Source organism: Hirundo rustica, chromosome Z (assembly GCF_015227805.2).
Source record: "Hirundo rustica isolate bHirRus1 chromosome Z, bHirRus1.pri.v3, whole genome shotgun sequence".
NCBI classification, from domain to species: Eukaryota; Metazoa; Chordata; class Aves; order Passeriformes; family Hirundinidae; genus Hirundo; species Hirundo rustica.
In genome coordinates, this window is record NC_053488.1 from 66,273,843 (window position 1) to 66,287,315 (window position 13,473).

The following is a 13,473-nucleotide window of genomic DNA, read 5'->3' on the forward strand; positions in this document are numbered from 1 at the left end:
GGTCACTGAGCTCTGTCTACTCTGCTCAGGGCTGAGCTGAACAAAGAGGCCAAAGTCAGCTGTGAAGAAACAACACACGATGAAAAGCCAGCTCAAATTAGGATAGCAAGCAAAAGAATTTCCCACTCTCAGTCTACGAAAGTGCTGTTGAATCTCCTGGAGAGCTATCCGCACGTGGTTTCCTTGGGGCTTAAACCAAGGAAGTATGGAATTGGCCACTTCCAAAACACCCCAGGTTTTTAAACGCTGCTCACAGCACTGGCCTTTATTCCCCTGAAGGTTTAGATTGTAGTGCTCTCCCTCTGGAAGGGAACACACATCACACAGACCAGCGCCACTCTTGACTGCTTGTGGTTCCTTGTCACACCTTCTGTGCACATTGCAACTGTGGCCGTCAGCTTGCAGCAGGCCACGCCGGCACTTCCCAACCAGCACTATTTTTGGGGAGCTGGCCATCACTCAAAAGCACCTCCACACCCTAGGTGCTCGGAATGCTGCACCTGACCAAGGATATACTGACCCAGCTTGACAGAGCCGTCAGTTCTGAGAAGGATGTTGCGGCTCTTCACCTCTCGGTGGATCACATGGTTTGAGTGAAGAAAATCCAGTCCTTGCAGGCACTGAGTGAGAAAAGAGAAACAGGAGGGCAAAACTTAGTCGTGTGCTTTGATCACACAAGAAAGGAAACAGCTCTAAAAATTCCCTCTCCAGGGAAATGGGGAAGAATGGCAGAACACAGTGCCATTGAGAGGACCAGCTTGCTGCTCCAACAGTAGCAGAGCAGCACCTCTCTACGGAAAGAGCAACAGCAACCGCTGCTGCAGACTGTCCCTTGCAAACCAGCCGCAGTGGATGTGCTCGCTTCATGCAGAGGACAAGCAAGGTCCTCGAAAGAAAATGTCCCTCCCTTTGTAGTCAAGTGGGTCACTTTTGTGTGGGAGGCTGCATGACAAAGGTTTTCTTGCTGGCCTCAGCAGAGACTTGGAAGTATCACATCAGTCACCTTCCAGAAGCAACGAGCATTTTAGCTGCAACACTATCCTTTTCAGCTCAGGGCGGTGAGAAATGAGTCTCTCTTTTTCCTTTGCTGTTCGTTTCAAATCCTGCCTCCACCACCTTTGCTTTTACAGGCAAGGAATGCAGTGCAGACAGGCTTGAGGTAAACATTAAAAGAGGCAAGGTGGAGAACAGCAAATACAAGAGAGAGTGAGAATACAACAGCAGGAGATCAGAGTACAGGAAAGGAATACAGTGAGTGCAGGGGCCCTGGCAGGCAGTTCACCTGAGATGCTCTTATTTGCTTATAGCATGCCGGCTATGCAGAAACAAAGCCTGGCACATGGAACCTGTCCAGTTCTGAGCCCCATTTTCCCAGACAATCCTGCCCAAGCCCTCAGAGGCACAGATGGGATCGCTGACCTCCCGACTGATGGCTGCCATCTCATCGTCAGACAGGTAGGTCTTGCTGATGACATCACTCAGAGTGCCTCCATCCATGTACTCCATAACCAGCCAGAATTGCTTATCCACAAGGTAGCTGAAAGAAGGAAACCAGGGCATGGAGATAAACATGCATGGCTACATTTGTTTCTTGGTCGATTCTTGTTTCCGGGTGCCCTTGTGACGAGGACAGAGTAAAAGGAATAGACACACCCTCTTGGCTGTGCACTGTTTGCAATCAGTCTCAGGGAGAAAGGCACGGCTGTGAAAAACGAGATGTTTAGATGGCCAGCAAGTGTAAAATGCTGTTTGGTAACAGCCCAGATAAAAGACATGTCACGTTGCATGCTTCTGGATATAAGCGCCTCGTCTTCCTGGCATGCACAGCCGCGGAAAAGAGGGGACACGATCCGAGGGGAAATCCTCGTTCACTTTATCCGCTCCTGAGAAGAGACTTGAAAAAAATCAAGCCCCAAAACAGCGTGGTGGCAGTGAACTCACCGGCCATTGATTTACTTAGACACGACTGATCCAGGTTTTTGGACAGTCTTCAAACTACACGTGGCCACGGAAGACTCACGCAGACAGGATGCACTCTCTTCCCATCCATTGGACGTGAGCAGAGCAATAATAATTAACCAATAAGTAACACCTCTATTTTCTGCCACTGACCAAAGTGGGTTTTTACCTTGTGTGTTTGCAGCATGTAAGCAAACGTTCATGGGACAAAAGCACAACAACTCACCTGTCCAGGCAGTTGACCAGGTTGGGATTCCTACTCATCCTCATGACCATGAGTTCATTGAAGTTTAATTCCTTCTTCCTCAGTCCTCGGAGATTTATTTTCCTCATGGCCACCTAAAATGACATTGAAAAGAAAAGCAGTAACTGCAGATGGTGGTGGCACGAGACCACAATGCACGTGGAGCGAGTGATTTTGGAAGGACACAGCTGAGCTGTGCCAAAGTGCCTTGTGATTAGACAAAGGAGTAGTTAGGAGCTGACATTCCAACAGCCCATTTCTCTGCTCCTCTCCAGGATACAGGACACATGGCCACTGATGTTTTGTCTTGTCCGCTTGGTAAACAAAGATGCCTCAGCTATCACCCACAAACCTCGGAGGACACTCTTTCTGCGCTGTCTGGGATTCAGACGTAATCCACCCGTTAGTACTCTATGGATACATCCTGAGCTATGGGCAGGGCTTAGGGCTTCTAGGGATGCCTTGCAGATCTCTCTCGATGTGCAGCTCCCAAGTGCAGCACTGCAGGTGGCAGAGGGACCACCAGTAACATTCAGATGTGTTTGCTGGCAGCCAGAAGGGAGAATTCAGGACTCTGAAGCCGTAGCCCCAAAGAGCACTGAGATCACAGAATCAAAGAATCACAGAACGTGTAGGTTGGAAGAGAGCGTCAAGATCATCGAGTCCAACCCACGCCCTAACACCTCAACTAGATCATGGCATCGAGTGCCACATCCAGTCTTTTTTTAAACACCTCTAGGGATGGTGACTCCACCACCTCCCCAGGCAAACTGTTCCAGTACCTTAGCAATCTTTCCATGACAAACTTTTTCCTAGTATCCAACCTATATTTCCCTTGACACAGCCGGAGACTCTGTCCTCTCGTTCTGTCAGCTGCTGCCTCGGGAAAGAGACCAACCCCCAGCTGTCTGCAACCACCCTTCAGGAAATTGTGGAGAGTGATAAAGTCACCTCTGAGTCTCCTTTTCTCCAGCCTAAACAACCCCAGCTCCCTCAGTCGTTCTTCATATGGCTTGTTTTCCAAGCCCCTCACCAGCCTCGTTGCCCTCCTCTGGACACGCTCAAGCATCTCAACGTCCCTCCTAAACTGAGGGGCCCAGAACTGGACACAATACTCAAAGGTGAGGCCTGACCGGTGCCGAGTACAGGGGAAGAATGACCTCCCTGCTCCGGCTGGCCACCCCATTCCTGATCCAGGCCAGGATGCCATTGGCCCTCTTGGCCACCTGGGCACACTGCTGGCTCATGTTCTGCCACTGGCACCCATACCCCCAGGTCCCTTTCCTCCTGGGCACTGTCCAGCCACACCTTCCCCAGCCTATAACGCTTCGGGGGGTTGCTGAGGCCAAAGTGCAGGACTCAGCACTTGGACTTACTAAACTTCAACTTGTTGGACTCTGCCCACCCATCCAAGTGGTGCAGATCTCTCTGCAGAGCCATCCTACCTTCCAAGAGATCGACACACGCTCCCAGCTTAGTGTCATCCGCAAATTTACTAACCAAAGATTCAATACCCTCATCCATGTCATCAATAAAGGTATTGAACAGAACTGGCCCCAGCACAGACCCCTGAGGGACACCACTGGTGACTGGCCCCAGCTGGATGCAGCACCGTTCACCGCCACTCTCTGGGCCCGGCCATCCAGCCAGTTCCTAACCCAGCAAAGAGAGCTCCTGTCCGAGCCACGGGCTGCCAGCTTATCCTGGAGTGTGCTGCGGGAGACAGTGTCAAAAGCCTTGCTGAAGTCCAAACAGACAACATCCACAGCCCTTCCTGCATCCACCAGGCAGGTCACCTGGTCATAAAAGGAGACCGGGTTGCTTGAACATGGCCTACCTCTCCTAAATTTGTGCTGGCTGGGCCTGACACCCTGGCCATCCTGTAAATTCTGTGTGATGACACTCAGTATAAACTGTTCCATTCTCTTGCCAGGTACTGAGGTCAGGCTGTGCCTTCAAAATCTCTGTTTTGAAGCACGCCCAGCTTTCCTCAACTCCTTTGTGTTTAAGGGCTGCTTCCCAAGGAAGGCTTTGAATAAGTCTCCTAAAAAGGCCCAAGTCTGCCGCCCGGAAATCCAGTGTAAGAGTCTTATTGGTGTTCCTCCTGATTTCACCAAATATTGGGAACTCTATAGTTTCATGATCATTCTGCCCCAATCGGCCTCCAACCACCACATCCCCCACCAGCCCATCTCTATTTGCAAACAACAGATCTAAGACAGTCCTTCCCCTGGTGGGCTCACCCACCAGCTGAGACAAAAAGTTGTCCTCCATGCACTCTAAAAATTTCCTGGACTGCCTCCTTTCTGCTGTATTAAGTTCCCAGCAGATATCTGGCAGGTTGAAGTCGCCTACAAGAACACGGGCTGACGATCCTGAAACATTCCTCAGCTGCTTATAGAATAAGTTGTCCACCTCTTCCTCCTGGCTGGGTGGACGATAACAGACTCCCAGTAGGACGTCAGCCTTGTTGGCTTTCCCCTTAATTCTGACCCACAGGCGTTCAACTCCATCTTCATTAGTTTCAATACCTATGGTGTCCAAAGCCCTCTTAATATAAAGGGCCACCCCTGCACCTCTTTGCCCTTTCCTGTCTCTTCTGAAGAGCTTGTAGCCATCACGTGCAGTGCTCCAGCCACGTGACTCATCCCACCACGTTTCCGTGATGGCAACTACATCACAGCTTTGCTGTTGCACCATGGCCTCCAGCTCTTCCTGTTTGTTACCCATGCTGCGTGCATTGGTATACGGGCACCTCAGCTGGGCTACTGATTTCACCCCTGACTCAGGCTTACCACCTTTGGGCCGCCTTGCAGGCAGCCCAGCTGCATGCCCTTCCCCTTCAAACCTACTTTAAAGCCCTCTCAACCAGGTCTGCCAGTTCATGAGCTAAGAACCTTCAATCCTTAACAGAGAGATGTATCCCATCCGGTTCCAAGAGAGCAGGTGCCGTAAAAGCTGCCCCACGATCAAAGAATCCGAGATTTTGTCGATGACACCAACCCTTAAGCCACTTGTTAATGATGGGAGTTCTCCTATTTCTTTCATCACGTTTCTCCGCCACAAAAGGGACTGAGCAGACCACTACCTGGGCCCCTGTCTTATCAGCCACTTGACCCAGTGCCCAAAAGTCTCTTTTAAGCGCCTTGACGCTCCTCTTTTCCATCTCATCGCTGCCAGCCTGGAGTATGAGCAGTGGGTAATCATCAGAGGTCTCACTCTGCCCAGGAAGTCTCTCAGTGATATTTTGCACCCAGGCCCCAGGGAGGCAGAAGACTTCCCAGTGGGATGGGTCCGGGTGACATATGGGGGGGCCTTCTGTTCCTCTCAGAAGGTAGCCACCTACTACGATTACCCTTCTTTTCCTCTTGATGTTAGAGGGGGAGATTCGTCTTACAGATGAATCATAACTGGGAGGCTCACTGGGCAGATAATTTCCCTCTAAATCATCTGGCTGGCTCTCTAGATCCAGGGCCTCATACCTATTCTGAAGTGGCACCTGGCTAGGGGATGGGGGTCAGGAGGAGTTTTCATTATTACCTCCCCAAGCCGGGACCAACTTCCACTCCCCTTCATCTACCAGGTGCCCTTCTATTGGCTGGGAGTGGGAAGCAAATGAGTCCTCTGAATCTTGATGGGCCTCCCTGAAGGATGGAAGGGCTGAACTCCACCAGTCTATTTCCCTTTCACTTTCCCTGATACTTCTTAATCTTTCAACTTCCTCCCTAAGTTCGGCCACCAGTGAAAGGAGACGGTTCACCTGTTCACACCGCAGGCACGCCTCCTCCGCAACACCCCCGAAACAACCGAGAAGCTCAAACACTCCGGGCAGGAATGGTTCTGTACAGACGCATCCCTTTTGGAGGGCTCCACTTGGCCACATACACTTGTACCAACCACAGTTTTCGACCGTGTTGAAACCATTGCTAACAGAAACCCCAAGACCAACCAGCCAGCAGAAGCACCTCAAACAACACACAGCACACCTTGCCAGCAAGAGAACTTGCAACCCCGCCTGCTTGCCCTGCCTGCGCAAACTGCAGCGCAAACTGCCGTGGACACGCTCCAAAGACCACGTGCCACGGCCCCGTTTGCCCGCTCCTGTTCGCCGCGCTCCGGGTCGTCACGCTCACTAGAGGGCTCTTACAATCGGTCACTCAGCAACTCAGGAAGCCCCACCACCCCTCCTTCCTGAGCGACTCACACACGATCTGTAAGGCCCCTCCTTTGTTTGAGCAATTGAGCAAGTGAGCGCGTCCTTCTCCAAGGGAACCGCTGCCCTCCTTGCCTTCCTTCTGGCAGCTGAGAAGGACAAAGACTGTCCCAAATGCAATTGGCAGGCTGACACCGGTCTGTGCTTCCTGTGCCTTTTCAGCACAGCTCTACCCAAAGCTCCAGCTCACAGCAGAGAGGAAAGCCCTCAAGAGCAGCAGAATCTGTGGCGCTGTTGACATTTACCTCTCCTCCTGTGGCAGTGTCGAGTGCTCGACAAACCTCTCCAAAGGTCCTAGAAACAGAAGAGCAACAAAGAAAGGAGAAGCCGTTTAGATCTTGGAGTGAAAGCCAGCCCAGAGAGGAGATCTCTGCTATAAATGCCTAAATCCTGCAGGATGCAGGAGGAGTCTGCCTGAAGGATGCATTTTTCTCTCAACTGCATGGCCACTGGCCCTGGAGCATTGGGGTTTACTGCCTCAGCTCAAAAAGAGGGCTTATTCTTTCTTCTTGGCTTTCAGTTTCTAAACTGTGCAGTTCTTATCTTGACCGTGGGATTTTTCCTTCAGCAAACTCTTGGAAAGAAATGCTCCTGAGAACTGGTATCTCACCGCTATGATAGGGGGGAGGTTTCTCTTGCAGACAAGCAAGATTCTTCTCCTTCTCTTAGTGTGGCCAGATGATTTAGAGATAGACAAAAATGCTTAGGAAATTAACACAGAAGTGTCCCACACTTGTGAGACCCGGAGGTCTTCTACCAGGTGCTGTTCCTTGCTGCAGGCAAGACCTGCAGGCAGCATGGAGATGTCTCTGACAATGCCTTCTGGCCACACTTACAAATTCTAGCCAATACTGAGAGATGGGACAATCCATCCTCAATGTCTGGACATGTTTGCAGCATGCCTGACTTCAGACTTGATAGATATTCCACCAGAAAAACACCTGGCACATGGTTTTGTAGACGTAGAAGTGGCTGGACTCACCCGCTGCCGATATTTTCCAGCTCAATGTATTTTGTCATGGGATTTTCCGCCGTCACAATACACCCTGACGGAAACAAAAGGCAAGATGCTCACTTTAGAGCAGAGGTCCCAGCTTGCAGGAGATACAAAAGGCAGCCCCAATGCCTGGGGCTCTGAACCCTTGGTAGTCAGCTGGGTAACAACAACAACCAGACAGACAGCTCTGAAACACAGATGGCCAGCAAAGACTGATTTTCTGCAGAAGTTCCTGTGGGGAGTACTAAATGCCCCTATGACAGCAAACTGAGGAGGAACACTTGGTACAGCTCTGCTGACACGTGCACACAATACACTGTCCCTCAGACAAGAAATACACAAGGCGTACTCAGTAGCTCCAGGGAGCCATCCTCGATCTCCTGCTGCTGAGCAGCAGCTGTGCCAGTGCTGGAGATGAACCAACTGCCTGGGCTCCTCTTCTCAGGCTGAGGAGCAAAGGCTCCTGTAGATGACACTGCTGCTGCAGCAGCAGCTTTGGTGAAAGAGCCTTTGTGCATCTGGGAGAAGAAATGAGTTTGTGTCAGAAAAGTGGCTGGCAGAGATTACCCTGAGATCCCTGTGCAAATGCAAGCCCTTAGGAAGATGCTGTCAGCCCCGTGCAGGACTCTTAAATGGTTTTCTTCTAATGTCCATTTCTCAAACTTCATGGGTGAAAGCCAAAGGCTGCTTTCACTTGAGTTTGTGGCCAGATTCATGTTCCATTTTCATGGAGTTTCTGAAGGATGACCACCACAATGACCATTCCGCTTCCTCCCAAGGAATCTTTTCCCCCTCCAAGGCCTGCAGACACACTTGCAGCTCCTTGTTCTCAAATGTTCTACCACCTCCCACTGAGTCCTTTTCTCCTCTACCACCTTCAGGTCATGCTCAACCTGCAGCACTTCTGGGCGGGACAGTTCCTGTGCCTCGCGTCCATCTTGGGGCTCTTTGTTGCCAGTCATTTGCTCGAAGCCTTTGCAGGCTGCCAGGTGAGGTGTCAGCACTTCCACCTCAAGTCAAAGAGAACAAAGCAGTCAGAGACTACAGCTTGTCCCTGTTGGCCAAGAGTCATCAGCTGTGAGGAAAGGGAAAGAACAGATTTACAAGGGATACAGACATCTGGTTTCAATCCTCCATCCGGCTCACCATGTTCCACCGTAAAAACACCTCAAGAAACAAGGAAAGCAGGAAGAGGCCAGCTGGAATTCATTTGGATGACTGCTGGCCAAAAGGCCAAAGGACTAGTTCCAGTGTCCAGGGCAGCAGGTGAGATTCAAGATACCAGGAAATGTCCTTCAGAGCGGCTGTGATAGACACTCCAGCAGGATGGCACTCAGAAGCATCACCCCACCCTGCAGCTGCTCCACAGTGGAAAGGCAAGAAGGGCAGAAAGCACCGGTTTGGTGACTGGTGGCTATCGCTCTTTCACTCACTTGCTTTTGTAGAGCCTGAGAGAGGGGGTTAAGTATCTCTCTGGTGACTTTCATTTCTTCCTCCAGCCTCTTCTCCCTTGCATTGATCCTAGCCTCAACTTCCTGCAGCTCTGCCCGCACCTGTTCCTTGATGTTCTGTAAAAAGCAAGCGAGCGGATGTTTCATGAGTGGAGTGGCTGCCACTCTTTCCCCCACCTGCTTTTGTTGATTGCCCCTCTGCTCATGGAGAGTCATCTCTTCTTGGATGCTTCTCATGTCTTCCTTGTTCCTGCTCTTCACTGCCTTGATGTCACTCTGAGCTTCGGGCAGCTCTGCTTGTGGCTCTGCCTTCATGTTCTGTACACACAAATGCAAAGCATGTGACTGGGAGCTGCCATCAGGCTCAGCTTCTTCCTCTTTCAGCCTCCGTATCACATTCATTCGGCCGCCTCTTTCTGCTTCGCTGCCCACCTCTGCTTCCATTGTAACCCTCCTTTACCGGTGCTGGTCTCTGGAGAGTACAAGGCTCTGTGCTTTCAGTGCCTGTGGGACTCCTGGCCTCCTCAGTCCCACCAGCTCTGTTTTTATGCCCCTCTTCCTGCCCTATGCTCTGTCACCTGGTGAGCCAGGCTTACCTGGCCATTCTCCTGTGGCTCTTCCACCTGCTGCCCCAGCTGCTTTTCCTGATGTTGGGCTGGGAACAGCTCTCCCTGGGTCTGGCATGGCATCTCTGATAAAACAGTCTGCTCATGCTCTATCTCTAGAAGGACCTGCAGACAAAGCGACAGAAGATGCGTTTCAACTTCCCGCACAACATTTGTGGGCCAAGACTCAATGACTGATGGGCTCACACATTCCCAAAGCACGGTGCTGCTCCTCTCCTGGGTCATCCTCTGCCCATGGGGAGGCAAGGATTCCAGAGTGACACTGGCAGGACAATCAGGGTCCGTGTGGGAATGAAGCTCCAACAGCCTCTCAGGCAGCTGACAGGGAAGGTGCGGAGTTTCTCAAGGGTCTGGTGAGGGCCTCCCTCCACATCTACTGTGTCCTGTTTGTCTTTCTGTACTGAAAGCCCTGTCCCACAGCTACGTCCCAGCTTTGCAGGTGGCTTCCTCTGTGAGCTCACACCTTGTGAGGGACACTTCTGGAGTTCATGTTCTCTTCAGGCCTGCACCGCCATTCCCGCCTTTCTCACATCTACACTCTCGTTAGAAATCCTGCTCCTTCAGGAGACAAGGATGCCTACAAAGATCCTCTGATGGAGGTCAGAGACCCTCTGCAGCCACCTCAGGACCAAGGTGTTTATTCTCCCGCTTTTGTCCACTGAGAATTCTGATCAGCCATAACAGAGACCCTCATTAGGCCACATCAACAAATTAACTTACACACCCCTAGGCATGCCAGTGACAGAAACGATGATCCATGTCATGCATGTATGACAAGAGCCACAAAACACCACCTAAAACACAGAATTCTTCCACCTTGCTAGGACAGGCAGATATTTAAAGAATTAGCTGCGGGCTTCAGGGCAGAAGAGGCTGCAGGAGGAAGAACACCCATGTCTACACTGGCAAACATCTCTGCCTGCTCAGAATCAGTTGATGGAACATGTCTCTCCTCTTCTTCTGAAAGGGATGACTTTAGGTGAGCTTTGCGGCTCCAGCTGCTTTGGACCAGAGCCGAGAAGATTCAATAACGCACATGTTACATAGATAGATAGATGGATAGATAGCTGGATGGGTGGATAGATGGACAGCTAGATCTCAATATTATAATCTCTCCCTTACTATACTATTTTGTTGGTACACACATCAGCACTTTTTAGCCAGTGCCCTGATCAGCAGCAATCATGAACTTGCTCTCCTCTTGTTTCACTCAACAACACTCTTAAAGAATCTGGAGTGTCTAGGTCCCTATGGAATGCCATCAGAGCCAGAGCACTGCACTGGGAACTGCCCTCTTTGGGCATCGGCGCTCAGGCAAGTTCTTCTCTTGGACTTGACCACACCAATGGAGCAAAACTGGCCGTAGTCAGAAATGAAGACCTGGCCCTCCCAGCACTTGTGATCTCTGAGGACCAGCTGGAATGCCAGGGCATTGATTTCCTGCTCAATTCCCAAACACAACACATACTGACCCACTGGGCGGCCAAAGGGGAAGGGGCGCCTGTTAACCGGAAAGTGATGTGAAAGCCTGACTGGACGACTCAGCAAAAGAATACTCCCACCTGAACTGAAGTCCCTGCCTCAAATTACAAACACTCAGGCAGGAACACAGCACCTTGAAGATCTGCCACCTGGCAAACTAAAATTCTAAACGAATAATATCCAGTGCTGGAAAAGGGCAATGTATCATTAGCAAAAGCTCATTTGGTTGTTGGAAAAAGAGAAAAAAAGCCAATGGTTTCAACACTTGACAAATGAAAAATCCAACAAAACAAAGGGAAAAGGTCACATACTCATCATATAAAGAACGGGAAGCAACGAGGGAGTGATGAAGACGAAAGACGGTGATGAGACTCATGCTCCAGGCTGAAGCTCCCTCAGCACCTCCTCTCTGGGCTTGTCTTCCACACCCTTCCCCAGCTCCCTGGTCCTTGTCTGCACACGCTCCAGCTCCTCCATGACTTGCTGCTTCCCTGCTGCCCAGAACTGCACACAGCACTCCAGCTGTGGCCGCGGCTCTGCCCAGCACAGGGGCACGCTCACTGCCCTGCTCCTGCTGCCCCACTATTGCTGACACAGGCCTCCAGGCCCTTGGCCTTCTGGGCCACCTGGGCACACGCTGCCTCACGCTCAGCTGCTGCTGACCGGCACCCCTGGCTCCTTTTCTCCCAGGCAGCTCCCCACACACACACACTGGACTTAAAATGCAGCATGCAGAAGTTCAACACCTCCTTGCTCTTCTTAGCTCCACAAGACTACAGGCAACAACTTGCAGCTGCAGCCCCACCCGAGGCTCCAATGCAGTTTACAACGCTGCTGACTTCACTTCAACGTGGATCAACAGAAGCCTGCTGCTTCTGGGTTTTGCCTCAGAAGAAGGGGTCACCACTACGTACACAGTTTCTTTCTCGTGCCACATGCGACAACAATGGCTCCCCAACACCTTCCTGGACAACACAATGCTCTCCTTGCAGCTTCTCAGAAGCCAAAAGACAGCTGGGCCAAACGACCCAGCAGAGGCCAAAAATTGCACAAGAAAACTGCAGAAGGTTTCCACAAGCTAAACACAGATTTCCAAAAAGCCAAAACACACCAACAAAGCCTCGGCACCTCCAGAACCGGCCCGCGTGGCTTGGCCACTGCACTGCAGAAGCCAAGAGATAGAGCTTCCCTGAGCCAAGCAGCCAGATGGAGGCACCACGCTTTGCTCCCTCCACATGACAGATCCATGCCCATTTTCCAGCTGTCCCTGCTGGCGGGGAATCCTCGGTCTTGGCAGGACTGCAGCACTCGGCATCCTCAGGCCCCAGCAGCAAGTGCTGCCTGGTCAGAAACTTGCACCTCTGCCTTGCACTAAAGACAGCAGCCTCCACAACTGGCACTTACTCTCATGGATTGCTCAAGCTGTGCTGTGATCGGAGCTGGAATCATGTAGTCCTCCATGTCAATTTCTTCCTCTTTGGCCTCTTCTTCAGAAGCAGAGGAAGCCGTGGCAGAGACTGCTGCTGGTTCTGCGCTCTGTGGAAACAGAGAAGCATGAGGCACAGGCCATTACCTATCATTTAGAGCCTCCTTTCCTTTCACGTCTGCAACCACTTCTACTAAGGAGAAATCCAAAACTGTGATAGCAATGGGTTTCAAAGTCTCTCCATCTAAATTCAAATGGGCCAAGTCAAAAGCTCTGCATACGGCTCTGAATTCGGGATTCCTCCCGGGCTTCTATCAGCAAGCAACGTTCTCTCAGTGAAACTGAGCTTTTACTTCTTTCAAGCACCAAAGTGGAAAAGCAGCAAGGAGCCAGCAACGCCTTTGCTCTTGCTGCTGCAGCCATGGAAAAGGAAAAGTCCCTCAGAATCTCATCCGGTGCTGCAAAAGGGCAGGAAAGGTGCAGAAGCATCTTTGCTTGCCGGCAAAAGAGAAAATAAACACGGCTTCTCCACCTCGCAAAGCAACAACCCACAGAGCCAAGAAACCAAAAGATGCAAGTGTCACCTAGCGCAGTGTCTAAAGCACTTGCCTGCAGTCACGGGCTGTTTGGCAGGGAAACAGCCTTCGTGCTCAGCACAGGGGGGATGCAGGGATTTCTGGAATGCTGCCTCAAGGTCCCCCATGAGTCTCCCATTCTCCAGGCTGAAGCTCCCTCAGCACCTCCTCTCTGGGCTTGTCTTCCACACCCTTCCCCAGCTCCCTGGTCCTTCTCTGCACACGCTCCAGCTCCTCCATGACTTGCTGCTTCCCTGCTGCCCAGAACTGCACACAGCACTCCAGCTGCGGCCGCGGCTCTGCCCAGCACAGGGGCACGCTCACTGCCCTGCTCCTGCTGCCCCACTATTGCTGACACAGGCCTCCAGGCCCTTGGCCTTCTGGGCCACCTGGGCACACGCTGCCTCACGCTCAGCTGCTCCTGACCGGCACCCCTGGCTCTGTGTGTCCCAGATGCTCCCCAGGCACACAGGTGCACATTTGACTTAAAATACAGCAGC